The sequence below is a fragment of the Neovison vison genome, chromosome 8 (assembly GCF_020171115.1).
Source record: "Neovison vison isolate M4711 chromosome 8, ASM_NN_V1, whole genome shotgun sequence".
Classification (NCBI taxonomy): domain Eukaryota; kingdom Metazoa; phylum Chordata; class Mammalia; order Carnivora; family Mustelidae; genus Neogale; species Neogale vison.
This window is the reverse complement of record NC_058098.1, coordinates 36,763,255-36,788,007: the sequence shown is the minus strand read 5'-3', so window position 1 is coordinate 36,788,007 and position 24,753 is coordinate 36,763,255.

Genomic DNA, 24,753 nt, shown 5'->3' with positions numbered 1-24,753 from the left:
ACACAACCTAACCCTACACCTAAAGGAGCTGGAGAAAGAACAAGAAAGAAACCCTAAACCCAGCAGGAGAAGAGAAATCATAAAGATCGGAGCAGAAATCAATGAAATAGAAGCCAAAAAACAAACCCCAATAGAACAAATCAGCAAAACCAGGAGCTGGTTCTTTGAAAGAATTAATAAGATTGACAACCCCCTGGCCAGACTTATCAAAAAGAAAAGAGAAAGGACCCAAATAAATAAAATCATGAATAAAAGAGGAGAGATCACAACCAACACCAAAGAAATAGAAACAATTTTAAGAACATACTATGAGAAACTCTATGCCAAAAAAATCTAGAATCTGGAAGAAATGGATACATTTCTAGAGACATATAAACTATCACAACTGAACCAGGAAGAAATAGAAAACCTGAACAGACCCATAACCAGTAAGGAGATTGAAACAGTCATCAAAAATCTCCAAACAAACAAAAGCCCAGGGCCAGACAGCTTCCCAGAGGAATTCTACCAAACATTTAAAGAAGAACTAATTCTGAAAATAAATAAATTGGAAAAAAAAATAAAGAAGAACTAATTCCTATTCTCCTGAAACTGTTCCAAAAAAATAGAAATGGAATGAAAACTTACAAACTCATTTTATGAGGCCAGCATCACCTTGATCCCAATACCAGACAAGGATCCCATCAAAAAAGAGAAATACAGACCAATATCCTTGATGAACACAGATGCAAAAATTTTCACCAAAATACTAGCCAATAGGATACAACAGTACATTAAAAGGATTATTCACCACGACCAAGTGGGATTTATTCCAGGGCTGCAAGGTTGGTTCAACATCCGCAAATCAATCAACGCGATACAATCCATTAATAAAAGAAAGAACAAGAACCATATGATACTCTCAATAGACGCTGAAAAAGCATTTGACAAAGTACAGCATCCCTTCCTGATCAAAACTCTTCAAAGTGTAGGGATAGAGGGCGCATACCTCAATATCATCAAAGCCATCTATGAAAAACACACTGCAAATATCATTCTCAATGGAGAAAAACTGAAAGCTTTTCCGCTAAGGTCAGGAACATGGCAGGGATGTCCATTATCACCACTGCTTTTCAACATAGTACTAGAAGTCCTAGCCTCAGCAATAAGACAACAAAAAGAAATAAAATGCATCCAAATCGGCAAAGAAGAAGTCAAACTATCACTCTTTGCAGATGATATGATAATATATGTGGAAAACCAGAAAGACTTCACTCCAAAACTGCTAGAACTTGTACAGGAATTCAGTAAAGTGTCAGGATATAAAATCAATGCACAGAAATCAGTTGCATTTCTTTACACTTACAATAAGACAGAAGAAAGAGAAATTAAGGAGTCAATCCCATTTACAATTGCACCCAAAACCATAAGATACATAGGAATAAACCTAACCAAAGAGGCAAAGAATCTATACTCAGAAAACTATAAAGTACTCATGAATGAAATTGAGGAAGACACAAAGAAATGGAAAAATGTTTCATGCTCCTGGATTGGAAGAATAAATATTGTGAAAATGTCTATGTTACCTAAAGCAATCTACACATCTAATGCAATCCCTATCAAAATCCCATCCATTTTTTTTTCAAAAAAATAGAACAAATAATCCCAAAATTGATATGGAACCAGAAAAGACCACAAATAGCCAAAGGAATATTAAAAAAGAAAGCCATAGTTGGTGGCAACACAATCCCAGATTTCAAGCTCTAATACAAAGCTGTCATCACCAAGACTGGCACAAAAACAGACACATAGATCAATGGAACAAAACAGAGAGCCCAGAAAAAGACCTTCAACTCTATGGAAACTAATCTTTGACAAAGAAGTAAGGAATGTCCAAGGGAAAAAAGATAGCCTCTTCAAAAAATGGTGTTGGAAAAATTGGACAGCCACATGCAGAAAAATGAAACTGGACCATTTCCTTACACCACACATGAAAATAGACTCAAAATGGATGAAGGACCTCAATGTGAGAAAGGAATCCATCAAAATCCTTGAGAAGAACACAGGCAGCAACCTCTTTGACCTCAGCCACAGCAACTTCTTCCTAGGAACATCACCAAAGTCAAAGGAAGCAAGGGCAAAAATGAACTATTGGGATTTCATCAAGATCAAAAGCTTTTGCACAGCAAATGAAACAGTTAAAAAAACCAAAAGACAACTGACAGAATGGGAGAAGATATTTGCAAACGACATATTAGATAAAGGGTTGGTATCCAAAATCTATAAAGAGCTTAGAAAACTCAACACCCAAAGAATAAATAATCCAATCAAGAAATGGGCAGAGGACATGAACAGACATTTCTGCAAAGAAGACATCCAGATGGCCAACAGACACATGAAAAAATGCTCCACATCACTTGGCATCAGGGAAATACAAATCAAAACCACAATGAGATATTACCTCACACCAGTCAGAATGGCTAAGATTAATAAGTCAGGAAATGACAGATGCTGGCGAGGATGCAGAGAAAGGGGAACCCTCTTATACTGTTGGTGGGAATGCAAGCTGGTGCAACCACTCTGGAAAACAGTGTAGAGGTTCCTCAAAAAACTGAAAATAGAGCTACCCTATGACCCAGCAATTGCACTACTGGATATTTACCCTAAAGATACAAACGTGGTCCTCCGAGGGGGCACGTGCACCTGAATGTTTATAGCAGCAATGTCCACAATAGCCAAACTATGGAAAGAACCTAGATATCCATCAACAGCTGAATGGATAAAGAAGATATGGTATATATATTCAATGGAATACTATGCAGCCATCAAAAGAAATGAAATCTTGCCATTTGCAACAACACAGATGGAACTAGAGTGTATTGTGCTTAGCGAAATAAGTCAATCAGAGAAAGACAATTATCATATGATCTCCCTGATATGAGGACGTGGAGATGCAATGTGGGGGGTTGGGAGGTAGGAAAAGAAAAAATGAAAGAAGATTGGATCAGGAGGGAGACAAACCATAAAAGACTCAATCTCAAAATACAGACTGAGAGTTCCTGGGGGGAGAGGGGGACAGGCGGGGGTGGTGGGGATATGGATATTGGGGAGGATATGTGCTATGATGAGTTCTGTGAAATGTGTAAACCTGGCAATTCATAGACCTGTACCCCTGGGGATAAAAATACATTATATGTTTATTTAAAAATTTAAAAATTAAAAAAAAAAGAATTTTAGCTACAATAATAAAGCAATTGGTAATGTTAAAAAAAAAAGAAACACATTTTCCTTTTCTCATCTAAAGGAAATGAGATTGAAACTCATGGCTCAGGGTTAATTCAATGCAGTCTTGCTATTTTACAGAATTCTGAGCAGAATTGCTCACTGATAGCAATTACTGTCACAATTCTAATGAATATATTAGGGTATGATCTGCACTGACTTATAGTATTGGGTTAACTTTAACACTGTAACTGATTCTTGACTATTTTTTATAAAACATAGCACATATAAAACATATGACGAAAAACTGCCATAAAGGGAGAGTTGGTGCCTGTAAGATAAGATGGTCACTTTGTTACCAGGTGCTTTGAACGTACTATCAAGAGTGTAGTACTTCATTCTCTGGAGTGCCAAGTGGCTAACATGTGGACAGACACACTGTCCTTGGAGTAAATCTAACAACTGCTATGGCAATAGTGTAAATACAAACATTTCATAATATTTTCCATCCTATTTTCATTTAGCTTTGTGGAAATCTTTATGCTCAGCAGTTAACAAATTCCCATTTCTCTGTGATCTCCCTGCTCTGCATCATAACCTTTCCCTATATACCCCAATCACCTCAGTCTGCATACAATGGTACTGACTACAGTCTGCCCTGGTCTCCTCAGCTGCAGATAATTTTTCCCTCCTTTCAAAAAAATCCCTCTCAAAAGGATCTTTAAAAAAATAGATAAGAATTTAAAATGTTATTGAGAAAACATTAAAATAAGATAAAATTCTGTTCACATGCCATATCATAATCCTCAGCAAATGCCATGAGTTTCAAGATCTGAGCATAAAAATTGGAATTGTTTATAACTCAATGGTGGAAAATCTAATTATGACAAAACCCAGAAGTAATACACAAAATATGATAAATTTGATTATAGTTTCAAAATTTATATTTATAATATTGACTATCATAAGAAAAGACCACCTTATGAGAAATAAAATGAAAATGACAAACTGAGAAAAAATATAGTTTATACCATGACCAAGAGCTAATACATCATCAGCCTACAAAAGCACTATCTACTGAAAAGCCTAGAAGACAGACAGTGGCAACATGCACACTCAGTGCCTTGATGGGAGTTCCTGAATATCATTCACTACTGAAAGCACCAGGTCCTTGGAGAGATGGTGATTCTGGCATTAGGGCAGGAAATAACACAAAGTAATGCTGGGTACTGTTGTGTCAGCAAAAAGGGAGGAGATTAGAGACTACATATGGGATATCGAAGAGATGTAGATACCAATAAGAAGGTGACCACAAAAAATAAATAGAAAATAAGAAGATGAACAAAATGGGACAGTTAGAACTCCAAAATGCATATTGAATGCAATTTATTGAAACACAGAAAAAAAACTGTATGTATATATTTTTTTAAAAACTCAGAAAAGAGAAAGAGAAAGCCACCCTTTCCACATCCACATTCTTCTTTAACCCCCCACACTCCCAGCAGAAGCAAGCAACATATTATAATTTACTGTAGGTCATTGGTATAATTTTTTTTTAATTTTTTATTTTTTATAATCATATATTTTTATCCCCAGGGGTACAGGTCTGTGAATCGCCAGGTTTACACACTTCACAGCACTCACCAAAGCACATACCCTCCCTAATGTCCATAACTCCACCCCCTTCTCTGAACCCCCCTCCCCCCAGCAACCTTCAGTTTGTTTTGTGAGATTAAGAGTCACTTATGGTTTGTCTCCCTTCCAATCCCATCTTGTTTCATTTATTCTTCTCCTACCCACTTAAGCCCCCATGTTGCATCACCACTTCCTCATATCAGGGAGATCATATGATAGTTGTCTTTCTCCGCTTGACTTATTTCACTAAGCATGATACACTCTAGTTCCATCCATGTTGTCGCAAACGGCAAGATTTCGTTTCTTTTGATGGCTGCATAGTATTCCATTGTGTATATATACCACATCTTCTTGATCCATTCATCTGTTGATGGACATCTAGGTTCTTTCCATAGTTTGGCTATTGTGGACATTGCTGCTATAATCATTGGTATAATTTTTTATACCAGTTAGAAAAAATATATTTCACCATGTTTCAGTTAGAAAAGCATTTACCCTGATGTTCCTGTTTAAGCTGTATTCATGGTAACCAAACATTGCTAGTTGATAAGGAAATAGTATTTATATGAGAATCCAACCATTGAAATATGGGAAGAAAAAATGGAATTAGAAAAAAATCACCATTTTCAATTCCTGCTGGAATAGTTAATCAGGAATGATTATCACCGTTGGGTGAAAGCTTGATGCAGATGTTTACAATGGACAGGTCAGATCATTAGTCAGCTGAACCTAATGATAATGATTCCACTTAGCACCATTAGATGTGGGACAGCTCATGAGTGTAATTTCTGGTGGACTTAGTACTGGTGAAGCACATTGCACCCGCAAAGGGGGGTTTGAAAAAAGAAACCTAAATCTAACCAAACCTCAAATACACAGGGAATATAGGAGACAGAGAAACAAGTTAGATACTCATAAGGAAGCAAACATTTCTGGATATGGGACAAGCTACAGAGCAGTGGCCCAAGTGTCTATAAGCCAGTGGTCTACAGACAAAACAGAAGATTAGAAAGAATAGAAAGCTCTAGATTGAGAGCAAACAGCAACCAAAAGAAATGTATGGACCTACGGACTGTGAATTAATCCTGATTTAATCACATGTGCTGTAAAATGACATTTTGAAACTATGAGGGATAAGTGATTGTGGGCTGGGTACTAGATAAGAGCAAGAAATTGCTGGTTATTTTGTTAGGTTTAGTAATTGCATGGTGGTGATATTTAAAAAAGAAAGTCTACAATTCTAAGGGAAATATGATGAAATATGTAGGAGAGGAATGCAAGATGAATAAAAATGGATTAAAAATCTTTTTTATGGGACGCCTGGGTGGCTCAGTTGGTTAAGCAGCTGCCTTCGGCTCAGGTCATGATCCCAGCGTCCTGGGATCGAGTCCCACATCGGGCTCCTTGCTCGGCAGGAAGCCTGCTTCTCCCTCTGCCTCTGCCTGCCTCTCTGTCTGCCTGTGCTCGCTCTCTCTCCCTCTCTCTCTGACAAATAAATAAAGAAAATCTTTAAAAAAAAAAAAAAAAAAAAAATCTTTTTTATGATGAATACAATAAATGTACCAAACTCTTATCATAAATTTTGAATCTGGATAATGGATATATGAAACTTCATTGTACTACCCTGTCTATTTTGTGTATGCGTGAAATATTTTTTAAAATAAATATGTTTTAAAAAACCTTCAGAGTATGTTAAGGCCATTGATAAAATTAAAGGCTGTGTTGATGGCTGATAGGAACCTCAGAATGGCTCATGGCATTACCTCCTAGGAAGATTATTTTGAAAGCTGTTCCCAGTGAGCTGTCCATCCCCTCACCATTCCCACACTTCAGGGAGAGCGTGAGATCTGTTGCCTCATCAGAGCCTCCTCATTGGACTATTTGTGTTGGAGTTGGGAACAAATTCTTATCAAGTACAAAGTATGTGACAGCTGAGGGAAGGTGACATTCTGTCTCACTAGAGAAGTGTTTATCTGGGTCCGAGGCTGGTGAGTTGCAGGGACTGTATGAAAGAAAGCATAGCATGAGACCTATGCAGGTCTTTAGAGTAAGGGGTGAAGTGTGGATAATCAATAAACAAAACAAAACTGAGGCTTATCATTGCGTGATGGGTCAAGGCCACAAGTGGAAAGCAGTTAATTATAATCTGAGAAAAATGTGTCCTCAGAATGACACCAGTGTCTTCACAGTGAATGCTATTTTGGGTCAGAGTAGGGAGATTGAAGAGGTACTCCAGGAGCAGTCATTGGCCCAGAAATAGAAAAGAGAAGTTGTACAGATTGACATGACGCTAAATACAGTTGATAGATCAAATGTGGAAAGAGCTCATGGGATGTAACTGCAAAGTGATGTGACTTTACTTTTTATAATCAAGCATACAGGGTTGATACACATATGTGCAGCCTGCCCTACAAAACAGGTTTGCTCTGCGCCCATTACAAAAAAGTTATCACTGGTTAAGATTTTTTTTTTTTTTAATTCAGCACTCCTTTACCTGCCACAGAGGATACTCCCACACAGGGAGTACTGTAAGGCTATTATTTTTTATCATCATCACTATAATTTTTGTTTGTTTGAAATAAAGTTTGTTGAGGATAACCACATACAGTTATAAATGTCACGGATTTTAAGATTGAGAACAAATGTGACCACCACCTCAGTGAAGATATGAAACACTTTCATTACCTTCCAAAGCTTTCCTCCTGTCCTTTTCCATTTGGTTCACCTTCCCCACCCTCACCAAAACCCACTGTCACCATGGGTCATAGCAACAACCACTTTCCTTTTCGAGAACTTACTATAAACAGAAAAATTTTGCATAAACTCTTAGGTGAACCATTTCACTCATGTTTTTTTTAGATGTGACCTTGTTGTGGCATATATCAGTGGTTGGTTCATTTCTAATCCACTGTTTAATACTTTTTAAATCTGTATGATATGTTTTATGTATTTGGGTGCTCCCATGTGGAGTCCATAAATATTTATAATAATTAGATCCTCTTGTTAGTTTGTCCCTTTTATTATATGGTGTCCTTTTTTGTCTCTTGTAACAGTCTTTCTGTTAAAGTCTATTTTCTCCATTATAAGACTTGTTACTCTGGCTTTCTTTTGCTGTCCATCCAATGACAGCTAGTTCTCCACCTCCTCATTTTCAACCTGCAGATATCTTTAGGTCATGAGTCTCTTGTAGGCAATGCATAGATGGCTCTTGTTTTGTTTTGTTTTGTTTTATCAATTCTGTCACTTTGTGTTTTGACTGTTTATTCTATTTATATTCAAAGTAATTATTGATACATATTTATTATCATTGTATTATTTGTTTTGTGGTTGTTTCTAAAGATTTTCTCTGATCCTTTCTTGTTTTTCTCTTATGTTTTGTTGATTTTCTTTAATGATATATTGGATCTCTTTCTTTTTATTCTTTGCATATTTATTGTGATTTTTTGATACATGGTTACCATTAGGTTTGTATATGACTTCTGCATATAGCAGTCTGTATTAAGTTGATGGTAGTGTAAGTTTGGACTCTTTCTTTACTCCTCTTCTCCCCACGGTTTAGCTATATGTTTTCATATTGTACATCCTTTTGTTTTGTGAGTTCCGTGACTGATTGTTTACAGAAATATTCGTTTTTACTGCTTTTGTGTTTTCTGTCTTTATACTGTCACTTCTGGTCTCTCCTTGCCACTAAAAAACTCCCCTTTAATATTTCTTGCAGGGCTGGTGAAGTGATCATGAGCAGCTTTAATTTTTGTTCATCTGGGAAGCTCTTTATCTCTCCTCCATTCTAATGATAGTCTGCTATATAGAGTATACTTGCCTGCAGATTTCCCCCAGTCAGCACTTCAAATATATCATGCCACTCCCTTCTGGTTTAGAAAGTTTCTGCTGTAAAATCCCCCGATGGCCTTATGGGTTTTCTTTTGTAAATTAACAGTCTTCTTCTGTCTTGCTATTTAAAAATTTTTTCTTTATCACTATATTTGGCCAAAATCTGTTGATTTTGATGGGAATTCTCTGTGCATCCTGGATCTGGATATCTGTTTTCTTCCCTAGATTGGAGATATTTTCAACCATTATTTCTTCAGTTAAATCTTCTGCCACCTTTTCTCTCTCTTCTTCTGGGACTTTTACAATACTGATGTTATTACATTTGATGGAGTCACTGAGTTCCCTAAGTCTCCTCTCCTTGGTGTAATTCATTTTTCTCTTTTGTTCCACTTGATTACTTTTCATTACTTTGTCATTCTCTTTTCATTACTCTGTCATTCTAGGTCATTTTTGGTTCTTCTACTTTTTCCACCCTACTGTTCATGTCCATTGAGTGTGATTCTCATTTCATTTATTGAGCTCTTTATCTCTGCTGTGTCATTCCTTCTTACTGTGTTAAGGGTCTCATTCATGCCTTCTATCCCATTTTCAAGTTCAGTGAGTAACCTTATGATCATTGCTTTAAATTCCCTATCAGGCATGTTACTTATATTTGTTTCACTTAGATTTCTGGCCATGGCCTTGTCCTGTTCTTTGATTTGGAATACATTTGTTTGTTTGTTTTTGCCTCTCTGTGTCTGTTTCTTATGTTTGGAAAGTCGGCTATGTCTCCTGCTCTTGAAATCAGTGACTTTATGAAGAATTGGTCCTGGAGTGCCCTGTAGTGCTGTGTCCTCTGTTCACCAGAACCCAGTACTTCAGTAGGGTATCCTTTGTTTTTTCCTTATCCCCTGATCTTGTGTCTGAGTCACTTTTCCTTTGTGTAGTTGTCTACACTGACTCTCTGCCTGGTATGAGATGTGCTTGCTCTCTGTGGTGTTAGCAGGACCCAGGCAAGCCAGCTGCGGGGGTGGGGGGGCATACCTTCCAGAGAGCTTGTGGGGGGGTAGTGGTGTTAGCAAAATTTCTGCCTCTAAATAAACAGGCCTTTGGTTCTATATGGGATCTCCTGAAGACTGTGGCAGCTGGGAACTGCTAGTCAGCAGTGCCTGGTGGCTAGGTGTTTGTGGATGGGTGTTGCATAGTAGCTATGCACCTGGCAGCTAGGTAGAGTGCACATATGGCTTTAACTGAATTTTCCCTGAGCCCAGAGCCAAGGCTAGCAGGCTTGGAGTGGGTGAGTCTTCAGAAGAACACATAGGCCTGGTGTATTGCTCGAAGGTTAGGTAGAAAGTGTCTGTGTAACCTCACCTCCTACAGATGGCCCTATGTTTAAACTGGGTGTTGTAGAAGGAAAATGGCCCCTGCCAGTTCCATCTTTTTTGGAGAAGTCCCCCCACCATGCTCTGAAAATAGTATGAACAGATCTGTCTCCCGTTTGCCCTGGCATTCTATAACCCACATATTTATATTACCTGTCTATGCCAGCTGCTGTCTCTTTAAGGGCAGTAACCCAGGTATCACTAGTCTTCCCTGCTTACCCTGTGCTGAGCCAGCTGACTTTTGAAGCTCCAGGCTCTAAGTCCCACTGGTTTTATAAACTCACAGAATTCAGCTCCTCTAGTTTTAAAAACCAAACATTATGCGGATTTGTCTTCCCTGGATGAGATCCCTGGTATGAGGGCCCATTTCTCTGCCACCTCTGTGTATGCAGCTCCCTCCTTCCTGCAGGCTTCCTCTCTCCACCTTTCTGAACTTCTTAACCTTTCAGGTGCAGCTTTTTTATTGAGTTGTTGAGTTTGTTCTGCCAGTGTTTACATCACTGTCTGGTTTATTGACTTGAACGTAGTCGATATCTAGTTGTAAATGTGGGATGGGGTAAGCTCAGGGTTCTCCTACTCTTCTATCTTCCCAAGCTCCTCATGAATATTCTTCATAAGTTTAACATGTGAAACTTTTTCAAACATCTTACTGATACAGAATACTTTGGATATATATTCTAAAACATGGACAAGTCTAAAAAAGGGGGTTAAAATTTAACTCTCTGTAATTTTATCTTATTTCTTTCTTTAGATAAAATTTTATACCTAACTAAAATATCAAAGCACTCTGTCCAACTAGCTTCCCCCCAACTCACAGTAATTTTTCCCAAGTCAAATATTTCCTGTAGTAGCCGGATAAATAGCCACTACCAAATAAATTTGCTCCCTTTTGGGGCCAAATTGACCTTGGCTAACTTTTTTATTTTTGTTCCTTTGGAAATCTAATAAAAGTGAAATGTCAGTTCTCATCTGAATCAATCTTGTTTTGATACAAATCACTCCTGATTCATACATTAAATTTAGAGTGAAGGACTATAAATAAACTAATGGGTGGGAAGCTATAGCTTTAGTTAAAACTTATGAGTTTAATTGTTCAGCTGACCTGATGACTTCCAGAAGGATCCTTGAATAAAATCTGATCATTCCTCTGTATTTCCAGTATGCTACTCATTTCTTCAACTCTGCTTTTGCATACCTACCTAACTTCCACTGCAGTGGAAGAAGTAGGACGAAATCTAGTAAATGCTTTCAAAAGCTTTCATCACTTCTTTATATTTTGCCAATGTCCTCTTCACACCAGGCTCAGAAACATCTAAAGTTTCAGTTTCTGACCTTTTTATGACCACAAGGACTATATCATTTTGACTCTCTATTTTATCGGACAGCAAAGAATTTAGCTTTCTTGGATCTACTAAGTTAGTTACTTCCCAAAATTGTATAGCTCCTATATCCTTTGTTGTTCTCCTCACTTTTATGGGTATGTCTTTTAAGTTAAATTAGTTTTTATACTTTCTGTAGGGTTTTTGAGGAAAGCAGAATTAGATGGCTCTAGTAAGGCTTCCATGGTGTCCTAAGAATCAGTTACCTTTATTTATAAATTCAATTACTTTATACACTCTAGTTATTTATTTTATGAATTAGATTTGTCTCTGAATGGATTTGAATTGTTAACTTAATATCAAATCTGTTTTAGTTTCTACCATTACAGATATTCAAATACATGAGTTAAGTATACTATTAGAATCTCTCAAGGCTTTGATGAATGTTTCAGTGCATAGCAAAACCACTGGGAAGACCTCTTAAGATACCAGATAGGAAGGGAAAAATCATCACATAGGTACATCTGTTCATATAATTAGTCTTGTTACTCTATATTTATAATTGCATTAAATTAGACATTAGAGATGCAAGAAAGGGTATCATGAACTTTGAATTAGCACAGAAAGGCTTAATCAAGTAAGTGAGTTTTGAACTTCTAGGAAAATTGATAGGAAGTGTTTAAAATGCTATAAGAAATAATTTGAATGAGGGGTACCTGGGTGGCTCAGTGGTTTAAAGCCTCTACCTTCAGCTCGGGTCATGATCTCAGGGTCCTGGGATCAAGCCCCATGTCGGGATCTCTGCTCAATGGGGAGCCTGCTTCCCTCTTTCTCTTTCTGCCTGCCCCTCTGCCTACTTGTGACCTCTCTCTCTCTCTCTCTCTCTGTCAAATAAATAAATAAAATCTTAAAAAAAAAAAAGAAAGAATTTGAATGAAACAATGGCTTAAGTAGATTCATATATAATAGAAATTTCTGTGTAGTCTCTTTTTGTTTTTTCACTCCTTATTGTATATAAGAAATGTAGGTACAAGTGTCCCATCTCTATTTCCAATCTGTGTGATAATTCAGTGCCATCCTCGTATATGGCAGCATTAAAGTAGTGAAAGTTGCTTCCTGCTGATTCAGTTTCATTCCCCATTGTAAGATCTACAAATGTGGAAAACATTGCCGTATAGACGTTTCTCTGTATAATATCTACACAATCTGCTAAACACACATATTCCCTAAAGTTTGTCCAGGTACTCTTCAAGCACGTGGTTACCATCACATTGAAAATCAGAGACACTCCACTGAGGCACAGTAACAAGATGACATCTCTGAACTGTTTGAGAAGTCCTCCACTCTCTGCTGAGACTGTAAAGTACTCGCTGCTCTGCCATGACTTCCCATTCCGACACACCCCTTCCAAAAGTGACTTACATCTTCCTCTATTTTCAAGACTGCTCTTGCTATTCTTTTTACCTGCTTTTTCTTGAGTAATGGGGCAAGGATAAATGTTACCCATCTTCTGCCTTAATTATTTCTAAAATAGACTTGGGAATACGATTTTGGCTGAATTCCTATTGGGTTGACCAACACACAGAATTTTTAAAACTAGTTATTTCACACTGATCTTCACAATCTTTGAAGGCAGCCACCTAAACATTCTTAACAGTGTGATTGTGGCTTCTAAGTAGCATCTATTCTCAAAAGCTCAGATCAGTCGCCAACTATCCTACAAATATGAAAATACTATACTCAGAAATTCAGTATTTTTATCATTTTTATGTTTGTCATACTCCTCAAATTCAGTTGCTCTCTTTATATGTAATTTTTCTTTATTATTGTGGGAAAACTTATATTCCCTTCTTTTCATGTGATGGTTGATAGAGCATAATATCAATTTTACTCAAGCTAAATGCTGTCAATGAAATAAAAGTACAATCACATTTGTTCTTCTGTAGAAAGTGAAAATATTTTTCTTTTAAGAGATTAAGTTGAAAATATTCGGTAGAAGTCAAATATTCTAGCAATTCTATCAAATGATGTGTTTCAGAACTCCAGAATGTTTACTGTTTAATAGGTTGTTTAGAAAGGTATACTAGTTTGTGAGCAGCACGTAGGAAACCTATCAGCAAGATATGTTATCTCAGAGCAAGAATGCATTTTAAAAAAGATAGAGTAGACCAGAGTTACTTCAGTAAACATTATTTGTCATGTGCATAGTAGAAAAGTAGAGACTCTAAACCCCCAGAATAGTTTGACTTTGGGGATAACCATTTGGTCTGTGACTATTCATTTGGTATTGTTGTATATTAGCAATTTTCTAATTTCAAAGTTAGTTCACAGATTTCCTTGCCCATCAAAATAATGGCCATATCAGGTAATAAGAAACCAAAGAGAAATCACTAATTAACCAGTCATCCAAGGCTAAATAACTTTAAGTACAATTTTATTATTTTAATTATAAAAACATATAGGAATTTTTCTAATACTATCTCATTGATATGTATTTATATATCTTTATGTTACTGAAAATGCTCCTAGAACATTAAAATTGGAATAAAAATGATCTGCCTTTATCAACTTATGATATATGATAAAAATTAATATTAGATTTAAATAATCTTTGGTTTCCAAAATCCTCAATGACCTAGAAATTATACCATAACTTAGTTCTGTTTTTTTCCCCCTTCATAAGGATTTCTTAGACTTGCAGACTCCTTACGTCATTTGTACAATCTCAGTGGGAAAAGGGTCATCAGGAGCAGGAAATGATCTTTACCAACTGTCTTCATAGGCCTATAACACAGGTCTAGCTTTAGAAATTTTACCTAACCTATTCATGTATTTTATATGTTGGAGGACTTATATGTAATCTCATTGTTTTTAATTTTAATTCATTTTCTTTTTTTAATTTATTTTTTATTTATTTTCAGCGTAACAGTATTCATTATTTTTGCACCACACCCAGTGCCCCATGCAATCCATGCCCTCTATAATACCCACCACCTGGTACCCCGACCTCCCACTCCCCACCCCTTCAAAACCCTCAGATTGTTTTTCAGAGTCTATAGTCTCTCATGGTTCACCTCCCCTTCCAATTTCCCCCAACTTTCTATCTTGGTTCTGCATGGTGCTGTTGATCCCCATGATTCAGATGGTTTTGAGGGAAACACCTGAAGCCTCCCTCTGGCTCTTCCTACAAACCATTAAATATTGATAAAACAATCAACAGGAAGTGAAATGCCAAGTTGCTTTTCTTTTTGTTTTTTTTTTTTTCTTTTTCAAAGGGAATATCATAAAATGCATACCTTGTTCTATGTAAACCTCAAATGCAAATGGAAGCATGCATTCTGAGGAAATTATGTGTTTGTTGTACAATAAAGGCCTGATTGAGATCTTACCTTCCCCTGACCTCCAACAGGGAAAGATATTATCAAGTATTTGAATAAGGTTTCAACTTCTGTCCTGAAAGATCATACATTTATCCATAATTTATATTAGACCCTATGCCCCCTTCTGAAGAGTATTCCTTATTCTAAAAAAAATAAGGTGCCTATGTTTGCCCTTTTAGGAATAGAAACTTATAAAATGTTAGGGTGACATAATTAAAAAACGTTTTACCTTTCCTTCTTCTAAAAAAGATTGAAAGAATATTAAAAGTTCAAAGGTAATTTAAAGTTTATGATTTTCACTGAATCAAAGATACTTAAGAAATGTTATAATGCTCTCAATTTTTGTATGAACCAGCTTCTGTCATATCCCAGATACAAAAGATATTAAAGAAAACATTCATATTTTGAAAAATAACCAGAATGCCAAAGATGCCAATTCAAGATGATACCTCTTTCTGGCCAAGGACTTGTTGCTTATTGCTCTCTACCAATTTCAGGATCAATAGTGCCAGTGGCCAATTTCAGCAGAGCTGGAACCTCAATCTGTGTGATTTGGATAACACTTCTGTTAATGGATCCTCTGTGGCACTAGTTACATAAGTTATAACTACAGGTTTTGTCATAGTGGCTTCCCTACTCTATAGCAAAGTAGCAGGAGGCAATCTGAAATTCCTAACTCTAGGTTCAATAATAGACTAGAGCCCAAGACCCAAAACCTTTCTACCACCTTCCTACTATAGAAAGTTTATCACTTTGTAGTATTAGATGTTCAATTATCTGTCTTTTGAGTAGATAGCATGCTTTTTTTAAGGCAAGAATTCAATCTTAGTTTCACTGAAAGTGTTCAATTAATATGCTTGGATGAACAAATGGAAGAAACACAGTGAGGCATGAAACCAAGAATTATATACTATTTTGAAGCTTACAAAACATATTCAATATATAGTTTCATTTAAAATTTGAACCAACCCTTAGAGGAAGGTGCCATTATCCGTTTTTGCTGATGAAGAAATTAAGGTTGAGTTAGGGATTTTTAGTTACACCTTAAAGAAGGGATGATAGGAAATTGGTTAAGAGCACGGACTATGGAAATACCCTGCCTAGGCTTGAATCCACTGTGACTTCTACTTATGCAACCATAGGCAAATTTCTTAGCTTCTGTGTGCCTTAGTTTCCTCATCTGTAAACAATAACTTCCTTATAATATTACTCTGAAATCTTCAAACAATGCCTGGCATATAGGAATTACTATGAATTTTATGGGCGGGGCTTCTCTGACTATAAAACCATGCTCTTTGTACTAAACTACAACCATTTTTTTTTTTAAGGATTTTATTTATTTGACAGAGAGAGAGAGAGATCACAAGTAGGCCGAGAGGCAGGCAGAGAGAGACAGGGGAGCAGACTCCCCACTGAGCAGAGAGCCTGATGCAGGGCTCAATCCCAGGAACCTGAGATCATGACCTGGGTTGAAGACAGAGGCTTAACCCACTGAGCCACCCAGGTCCGAAAGAACCCTACTTTCCCGTATTCATATCCTGTGTAGTCCTCTTTCCTTCAGTCCGGGAAAACTCATGACTGGCTTTATTTTGGTATTTTATTATGGTGAAATTCACATAACATAAAATTAATCTTTTATAAGTGATTAATTCAGTAGTATTTAGTGCATTCACAGTGTTGTGCAATCACTGCTTCTATCTATTTCCAAAACACTGTCATCATCCCAATAAGAAACATCCTGCCCAATAAGCAGTTACTCCTATTCTGCATTCCCTCAGCCCCCGACAGTTAACAACAGGTAAGGATGATGACTACTCTGAGGCTGGAAACCCAGCTAGCCACATGGAGAAGTAACATGAAAAGAGAGATACCCAACCAGCCTTCCTCGTTCAGGCAGCCAGTTGAGGTGTCAGAGATGTGACCGAGGCAGCCTTCTTGAACATTCTATCCCCAGAAGTCACCATGTAGAGGAGAAAGGAGGAACCTGGTTGACAGTCAGAACTAAGACTCAAGACATGGCCCCAAGGAAGCCATCAAAACACATTTGCAGTTATTCAGGCCACCCCAACTCAGGCTCCAGCAATAGTAAGTAAATGGGTGGAGAGATGGCTGGCTGGCTGGCTGACTGGATGGCTGGATGGATGGGTATGTAATAGTATGTTACAAAGTGATAAGGTGGTATGAAAGCAAACAAGAGCAGAATAAGAAGTATTAGGAGTGTTCTGTCATGGGTGGGAGCAAATTGCAGTGCTAACTACGCTGATCTGAGCAAGCCTCATCTTCCTGACTGAGAAGCCAGTAAGAGTTTTTGAGGCAACAAGTTCTATGATGTAACTAATCTTAAACAAACACTTCCCTGTTGGAGGGATGAAGAAAAGGAGTGGGGTGAATGGCCTGCTATCATCTAAGTACTTGTTTTTAAAATGAAGAAAAAAAAAGAAAAACTAATGTGAGCAAGAGAAAATCTGCAGAATGGAACAAGCAAGCATTTCAGTTGAGTACAGAAATGCTGTCCTCAATAATGGGTGCAGTTTTTCCAGTCTCTGCCCACATGGATTTTCACATTGTGTGGATCTGTGAAGTCTAAACAATTAGCTGGTTCTGGAACAAAATTAAATTATGAGTTTGTTGGGCTGGCAGGAAGGGCTTACTAAAGATGGCGAAAGTTCCCGCCACAAGACCTGAGCTCGGACAGCAGAACAAAGGCCCAAGCAGGAATCTGAGACACCCCCCTGCCCCGGGCTCCTGTGGACCAATGGGATCCCGATGAGCAGGCGGGATATCCAAATAAGGGAAACTTGCCAAAAGACCCCTGAGCTTTCCCCAAGACCCTTAAAAGCCCCCTCCTCCCTGCCTTGGGCGCGACTTCCCCCACTCTGCTTTCCAGAGTTGCGGAACCTCGCCCGAGGGTGCCCACCTCCTCCCGGTGCAACTTTCTCGGCTCCCCTTCTCCTGAGCCCTGAAACTTCGCCGGAGAGTGTTTTTAATAAATCTTGCCTTGTACCCACTTTGCCTGGTGTTGTGTTTATCTTGCCGGAAAAAACTTTACAGAGTTAGTGAAGGGAAAAAGTAATGGAGAATGAAGAGAGAAACATTCTCCCAGGAAATCTCTAAATTATCATTTTGCAAACTTGCTTAAAGTAGAAAATTTTCTTACCCTCCCCCCATAAAATATCATTCTCCACTTTGGCACTCCTTACTTCCACCCAATAACCCCCATTCCCTGTGGTGCCTGAAGCAGGTCCCAGATACCTGAGTCTGGGAACCAAGATCAAATCATATCTAGGAGACCCAAGATCAAATTGACATCTAGGAGAAAATCAAACTCAAAGAGCTTTTTCTAGATCCTTCAGATAATAGAATTATATGTGAAAAAATTAACTGGCAAAGTTACTGAACATTCAGAACTTGAAAGACCGTTGAAGACTGATATAAATGAGATAAAAAATCTTAAAAACAAATTTAAATCGAAACAATAGCAATAAGCATCAGAATCTAAAGTCTAAGGGTATAAATGATGTCTAAAACCAAGAGAAAAATTAGCTTTTATTATCAGCATGCACATGATGTGCCAGTTTAAAAAAAAATGAATATATATATATATATATATATATATATATCCCATTTTATCTCTAAAAAACCTGGTTGATTATTCTCTTTATAAAGGTTGACTATGGAGAGCACCTGAGAGGCTCAGTCGGTTGAGCGTCCAACTCTTGATTTCCACTCAGGTCATGATCTCAGAGTTGGGAGATGACATCCTGCATCGGGCTCCATGCTGGGGGTAAAGCTTGCTTGGGATTCTTTCCCTCTCTCCCTCTACCCCACTCTGGAGATCCATTTAATAGCCATTCCCTTTGCTATATCGGTGATTATTTTATTTGCAAGCATTTAATCACAATCAATTAATTCAGGGAAACCTCCTTCATCAGGTCCCAGCCTTCATCAGGTCCCAGCCATGGTATGACTAGTATTTTTAAAATATAATTTCAGACCCAATTTTTAAAAGAGTTTATTTGCTTATAGAGTTTATTACTGTTCCACAGAGATAAGGAAATTAAGTTCCAAGGATAGAAATGGCAATTATAGCAACAACAACAAAATTAGTAAGAGTAAAGAAAGGAAAGAAATGAGACCAGTTTTATCCTTTGAGCCTTTTGGCAACTCACCTGAGAATGTTCTGGCGATTACACAGTTAATTTTTTAAAGATGGTAGCAGAAAATGGACAGTCTGGTTCACGATATTATACATTTATGGACTCAGTCCCGGGCAACTTGTACGACTGTAAATTATCTTTACAGAGTTTGAACCCTCTTCATGTCTCCAATGGCATTTCCCCTTCTTCACAAGGGCATATAAGGCAAGTGTGGACTGGGGAATAATTGCATAAGAATCACCTAATGTTTGTTGGAAATTCATACTCCAGGGCCCCAGGGCAAGTCCCAGGAATCTGTAAAGCAACAGGGTGTCTGGGCCAGTAGAAGAGTGGAATGTTCCCTCATTGCCTCTGGATAGGGAGAGTGCCTGGGGCTGAGACACGCTGGGCCTGGTCAGGACAGAACTAACCAGCCACTGTGTGGCTGAGGGAAGCCAGGAGACATCTCTGGATTTCATTTTCTTATAGCTCTACCAAGACAAGACCCCAACTCCTTATTATACAGAGAAAGCTATGATTATATAGATATAACTACAATTCTGTATATAATATACATTCCATTAATTGTGCTCAAAATCCAGTCAGACAAAATGAAAGAAATATTTTTTTCTGGCCTAACCCAGTTAATCCAAAATGGATTTTGATAGGTTAAGGTTAATTGCACAGGTCTTGCCTGTGTAAATAGTATATATACATATTTTTCCGACCTTTTGAACACACCAGACAGCATATTCAATGAATCATAATGTATTCTTCCTTTGGAGGATGCTAGTAGTCCTTTAGAACATCCCCTACTGTGGGTCAGCAGCCTGAACACCAGTTTTCACTCCGTGGGCAGACATAAAGAAATGCCTGTTTGGAAACCATAAGAGACTCTTAATCTCAGGAAACAAACTAGGGTTGGTGTTGGGAGTGGGTAGGGAGAGGGTGGTTGGATTATGGACATTGGAGAGGGTATGTGCTATGGTGAGTGTTGTGAATTGTGTAAGACTGATGATTCACAGACCTGTACCCCTGGGGCAAATAATACATTATATGTTAATAAAAAAAAAAAAAAAAAAGAAAGAAAGAAAGAAATGCCTGTTTGGGCTCTGTGACAGAGCACTTTGCCCCATCTTGTTGGTAACTTCCTTTGATCCCCCCCTCTGTAAACATATTTGGTGCAGAAACGAATGTATTTGTGATGTAGTGCAGGCTACTGTACACAAATCTAGGGTCATGAGGACGGGGTGGTGTTTGTGGGGCACTCAGGTGAAGACAGTGCCCCTAGAGCTGGTTTTATTTTCTTTGTCACTAGATGTCACTGCATACACAGCGTGTATGGGGCTGTGGGTACTGGGAGCCCTCAGAGCAGGGGAAAGAGGCAAGAGATCTGGACGCCTTCCCTCTGATCCTACTTGGAAGATATCTGGGCCTTGGATCTCTTGGAGGCCTTCTCACAACCTCATTTAATTAGGCTAATCCCCTTAATGCTCTGTCATTTTATCGATTGTGTGAAATGTAATTTAAATGTGTGCAAATCTTCTGTCATTCAGTAGGACCTTTGGGGGGAGTCATATGCGGTCAGTGTACCTTATCCAGAGTTTCTTCTGGCGCAGAGCTATGGGCAGGATGCAAATTGGCTACTTATGTGTTGCTTCCCGTTAAAAAGCCAGTTTGTTCTCAATCAGAGTGAAACGTTTAATAGATGTTCAAAATTGGCTCTGAACAACAGCCTGACCATTTGCTAGCTAGTGACATTGTACATCTGCTTCAAGTTGAGAAACTTGAATTAAAGTTACAATTCTTCTATCCAGCGTCCTTCCAAATTCTAGGTTTATATTTCCATCTTTGGGGGCCAAAGACATGCTCCGTTAGGCCCTTGTCCCGTAATTTCTCCTCACCTAAGAGATTAATTCAAGTGGATGTTCCAGCCTTCTAGGGAGAAAGTAATTTACATCTTCCCTTCTTATTCCCAGCCCCCAAAGGGGTTTGTGACAGTCTATGGGGAAGACCCTGCTGAGTCATTAGTGGAATTTCACCTTCATATTTTTACTCACTGAGATCCCACGGCAAGGAGGAATTTTACCCAAGGCAACTGGTGTTTAGAACTCTCCCTCTCCTAACAGCAGAACCAGATGTGAACAGATATCTTACTGGAACTCGGACAACCAGGTCCTGAAGTTAAAGCCCTACACCCCTGCCTGTGATCTGGTTTAATGAAACAAGCACACATAAGATATTAAAGACCAAGGTTCCGGTCCTCTTTTATTTGGTTGTGAGAAGTCTGGCCTGGGTGTTCTCATCTGTACAAGGGAACTAAGAAAATCTGCCTGTATGGATCTCACAGTGTTATTAGGAGAATCCGAATCAAACAGATTTGAAAAAAGTCAACTGTTATATAGATTCATGGCATTATCTTCCTTTTCCTAATAATTTGATGGCAACCTATGTATTTAAGTAAAATTAGAACAGCAATCAGTTCATGTCACTTTCAAGAGTTAGCTGTGATTTTCTCCTCTTTTTTTTTTTTTTAAAGTTTATGTACTATTTTAGCCAATAACTAAACATGGTTAGCAGCTTTGTGACCAGAGATACTCATTTTCCTACCCTCAGCCAACAGCAGTATCTGACACATTAAAACAGAAGGTGACATCACAGAACATGGTGGCAAATTCCTGGGCACCTACGTGAGCTATAGTCAGGCAACAGAGCGCACATCATCTTTATTGCAATGCAGACCTTGAGATGCCAGGGGTGCGCTTGGGGAATGTGGGAAGGAGAAGGATGAAGGGGATAGTTGCCACAGCCGAAGACAGGTCAAGTCTCAGAACAGGCAGACCTGTTAACTGAGGACCCAAACATCAGTTTGTATTTCTAGAAAAATACAGCCTAAGAGAAAGTTACATAAATCTTGTTAGATATGAAATCCTTCTCTCAAAATAGCATTTTGATGAGTCTAAGGTAAACAGATCACACCCATGTAGATTAAACTTCCATTAAAATGCAAAAAGGGTTTTAAGAATGGAGTGGTGGGTGAGGGGGAGTTGTGAAAATGAACGTGAGGTTCATTAAATCTTAAATGTGGTCAGATAGTGCCCTAAATCTGCTCTTGAGATAGCCTTCTTCTGACTTTGTTTTCAGAATGGTGAGTCCCATGAAATAAGAGAATTTTGGTGATGCCAGTACATTTAGTAGACAGTGGTCTTCAGAACTCCGGTGGCTCCTCTCTGCCTTAGTTCGGATTTCTATGGGCACCACAGGGTTGAAAGGGACCTTCTCATTATGGGTGGGATTAGCGCTCAACAGTCCATGTGTTGTTCTTCATGGCTTTTAGCCCTCATGGTTTCTCGGTTCCTTAAGGTCTCTGTGGCCACCTAGAAATTCTTTTCAGGAGCATGATAACCAGATCAGCTGCTGCAGGCTGGAGCTGGGCGGAACAAAGGGAGGTGGAGGGTGCTCCAGCAGACCCTGTCTGTTCCCAGATCCCAGCGGGCACCCTGGGGTCACAGCATAAAAAACCATCATCGAGCCCCATTTGATAAGTCTCCATCCCGCATGACGCATTGCCCCTACTTAAGGTCTGGGGGATACGCTCCAATAGCATTCACTCTTTGCCAACAGAAATACTAGCCATAGCAAAAAATACACACCCAGGCCTTGGAGCAAGCAGGAAGAGTCTTCTTGTTAATCTTCTCCCTTCAGATACTTCTCTGTGGAAGTCTTTAAGGTAGATATGGGGAGTTTATGTTTTAGAGTATGTTTTTAGTATTAACCTTTTGATGGAGGTCATTTTAACCTATGAGTAACAATAAATGGGGCAAAGGGGGCAGGTGGGCATTTATTTTATTCATAAATAAGGCAGAGTAGCTCCTCATCCCTTGCTGTGTTCATCAGCTGCCTGATGCCACAGTGTAGACAGGTTTTCCCTACGTAGCATCTGGTCCCTCTTGAAGGATTCCACAGGCATTTTGTCTCTTTGGGGTTTTAAATAGTGGCTTCTGGGGCAGGCGACCATCTGGCGAGGCGTCACCTGGCCAGTCGGTCCTGCCTGACTGGACGCCAGCCCGCATTCCCCCAAATCAGCTGGTCCTCGTGCCCACGGGGATCCTGGCTGAGGGCTGGGCAGTGGGCCACAGGGCTTGGCCTTGGGCTGGGGGCCCAGGGTTAGCAGTAGCCCTCCTAATGAGCAAGAAGGCTCGAAGACATGCTTCTAGGATGTGGGCTCATGGTTAGCCAAATCGGTTTCCGGTTTTGGTTCACCTTCTTCCTAGTCCAGAGGTTCCAGGCTTCTTCTTCTCAGCTTCTTATGTCTGGAAAAGGAGCGTGAGGTATCAGTGAGAGAGGTATATCAGGAAACAGAGGGTGTGATTTTACGGTTATAGAGGATGGTTTAATAAGGGGACTTTTTACAAAGTTGCAGGCAGGATTTGGGAAAAGCAGGTGGGAATCTGCTCAGTATTGCAAGGCTTAGAACATTCTGGAGCTGTTACATGCTAGGGCTGGAGGGCCCAAGTCAGGAAGCAGTTATGGGAAAGCAGAGAGGGAGCTACAGGGAGAAGGGACATCCTGACACCAGCTGTGCACTTTGTCAGAAGGGGCAGAAGCCAACGTGCGACTAGAAGAGGGGGGACTGAAGTGAGGGAATGATTAGACTCTGAGAATGGGCCTTGGCAGGCCCTCTCCTCACGCTCTGTGGGTATTCTGCAGGTGCCATCTATTACCCAAACTAAATAGTAGCCTGACCACATCCCACTAGTGCTCAGGTATGTGTGGAAGGTTCTTTACTCTTGAGACACTCGGCCTGAAGGGTTTTTGCTAGCAGGGGAGCTGGCATGGCCCATGTCCACAGCAAACATCCTGGAAAGCTGGCAAACAAAAAAGCAGCCTTAAACTCACAACTGATGGGAGTTAGTGAATAAATACCTGGCTTACTAGCCCTTTGCTGTCTCCCAGAGTCTCCCTAGGATCTAGCACTAGTTGTCTACAATAAGAACACATTTTTCATGGTGTGTGTGTGTGTGTGTGTGTACGCATGTGCAATATGTATTAACCAATAGTGTTGTTCCATTGGAACGAACAGATCACATGGGCAAGGCTGTGTCAGTACAGGATGGTCCTATAAAGGTGCCTTGTACAAAGAAGCACCAGCAAATTGCAACCATTATTGTAATCCACCATCCACGTCCTCTCTCTCTCTCCTACTAGAGTGGAGACGGCATTCCTCTTCCCTCTTGTGCTCTGAGTGCCACCTCCCTGCTCTTCATCTAGAGAGGCAGTGTGGATTTTATCCTGCTAGAGGTTTGGATGGATTCCCGTCAGAATCCCTTAGAGCATTTGAGTAAGGGATTTTCTGGGAACCAACCTGGATCCCCTAAAGCAGAACTTCTGTGGGAAGAGCCCCAACATCTATATTTTAATTATGCATATGCAAGTGAAAGAGTGAGTATGTGTGTTTCATAGGTTTCCATTTCAACACAGCAGTAAGAGCCAGTGTTTGAGGTTGACACCAAGTGGTCCCATTGATCTGACCCCCCCCTTTTGTTAACTGATATACATGTCTTTTAATGGAGAATATGTTTGGCAACCTCCTGTAATCCCCATAGTTCTTTCTGATGGAGGGAACCACAGTTTTACTTATTTTGGGGGTAGTGAAGGAGGTTAAGGAACATTGCTATTTTATGTGAACAGAGGCAAAGATCCCATTTCAATCATATTTATGACCTCTTTCGCATATTGCATAATAGATGGGGAGAAAAGAGTTTGCTGTTTTGCATTAAGTTGAATTCCTTTACTACATTAAAAGTATTTGAGCTCCTCAAGTTACATAGAGTTTAGGACACCTCCATTAAATCCACAATATTTTATTTAATTGAGGAGATGAAGCATG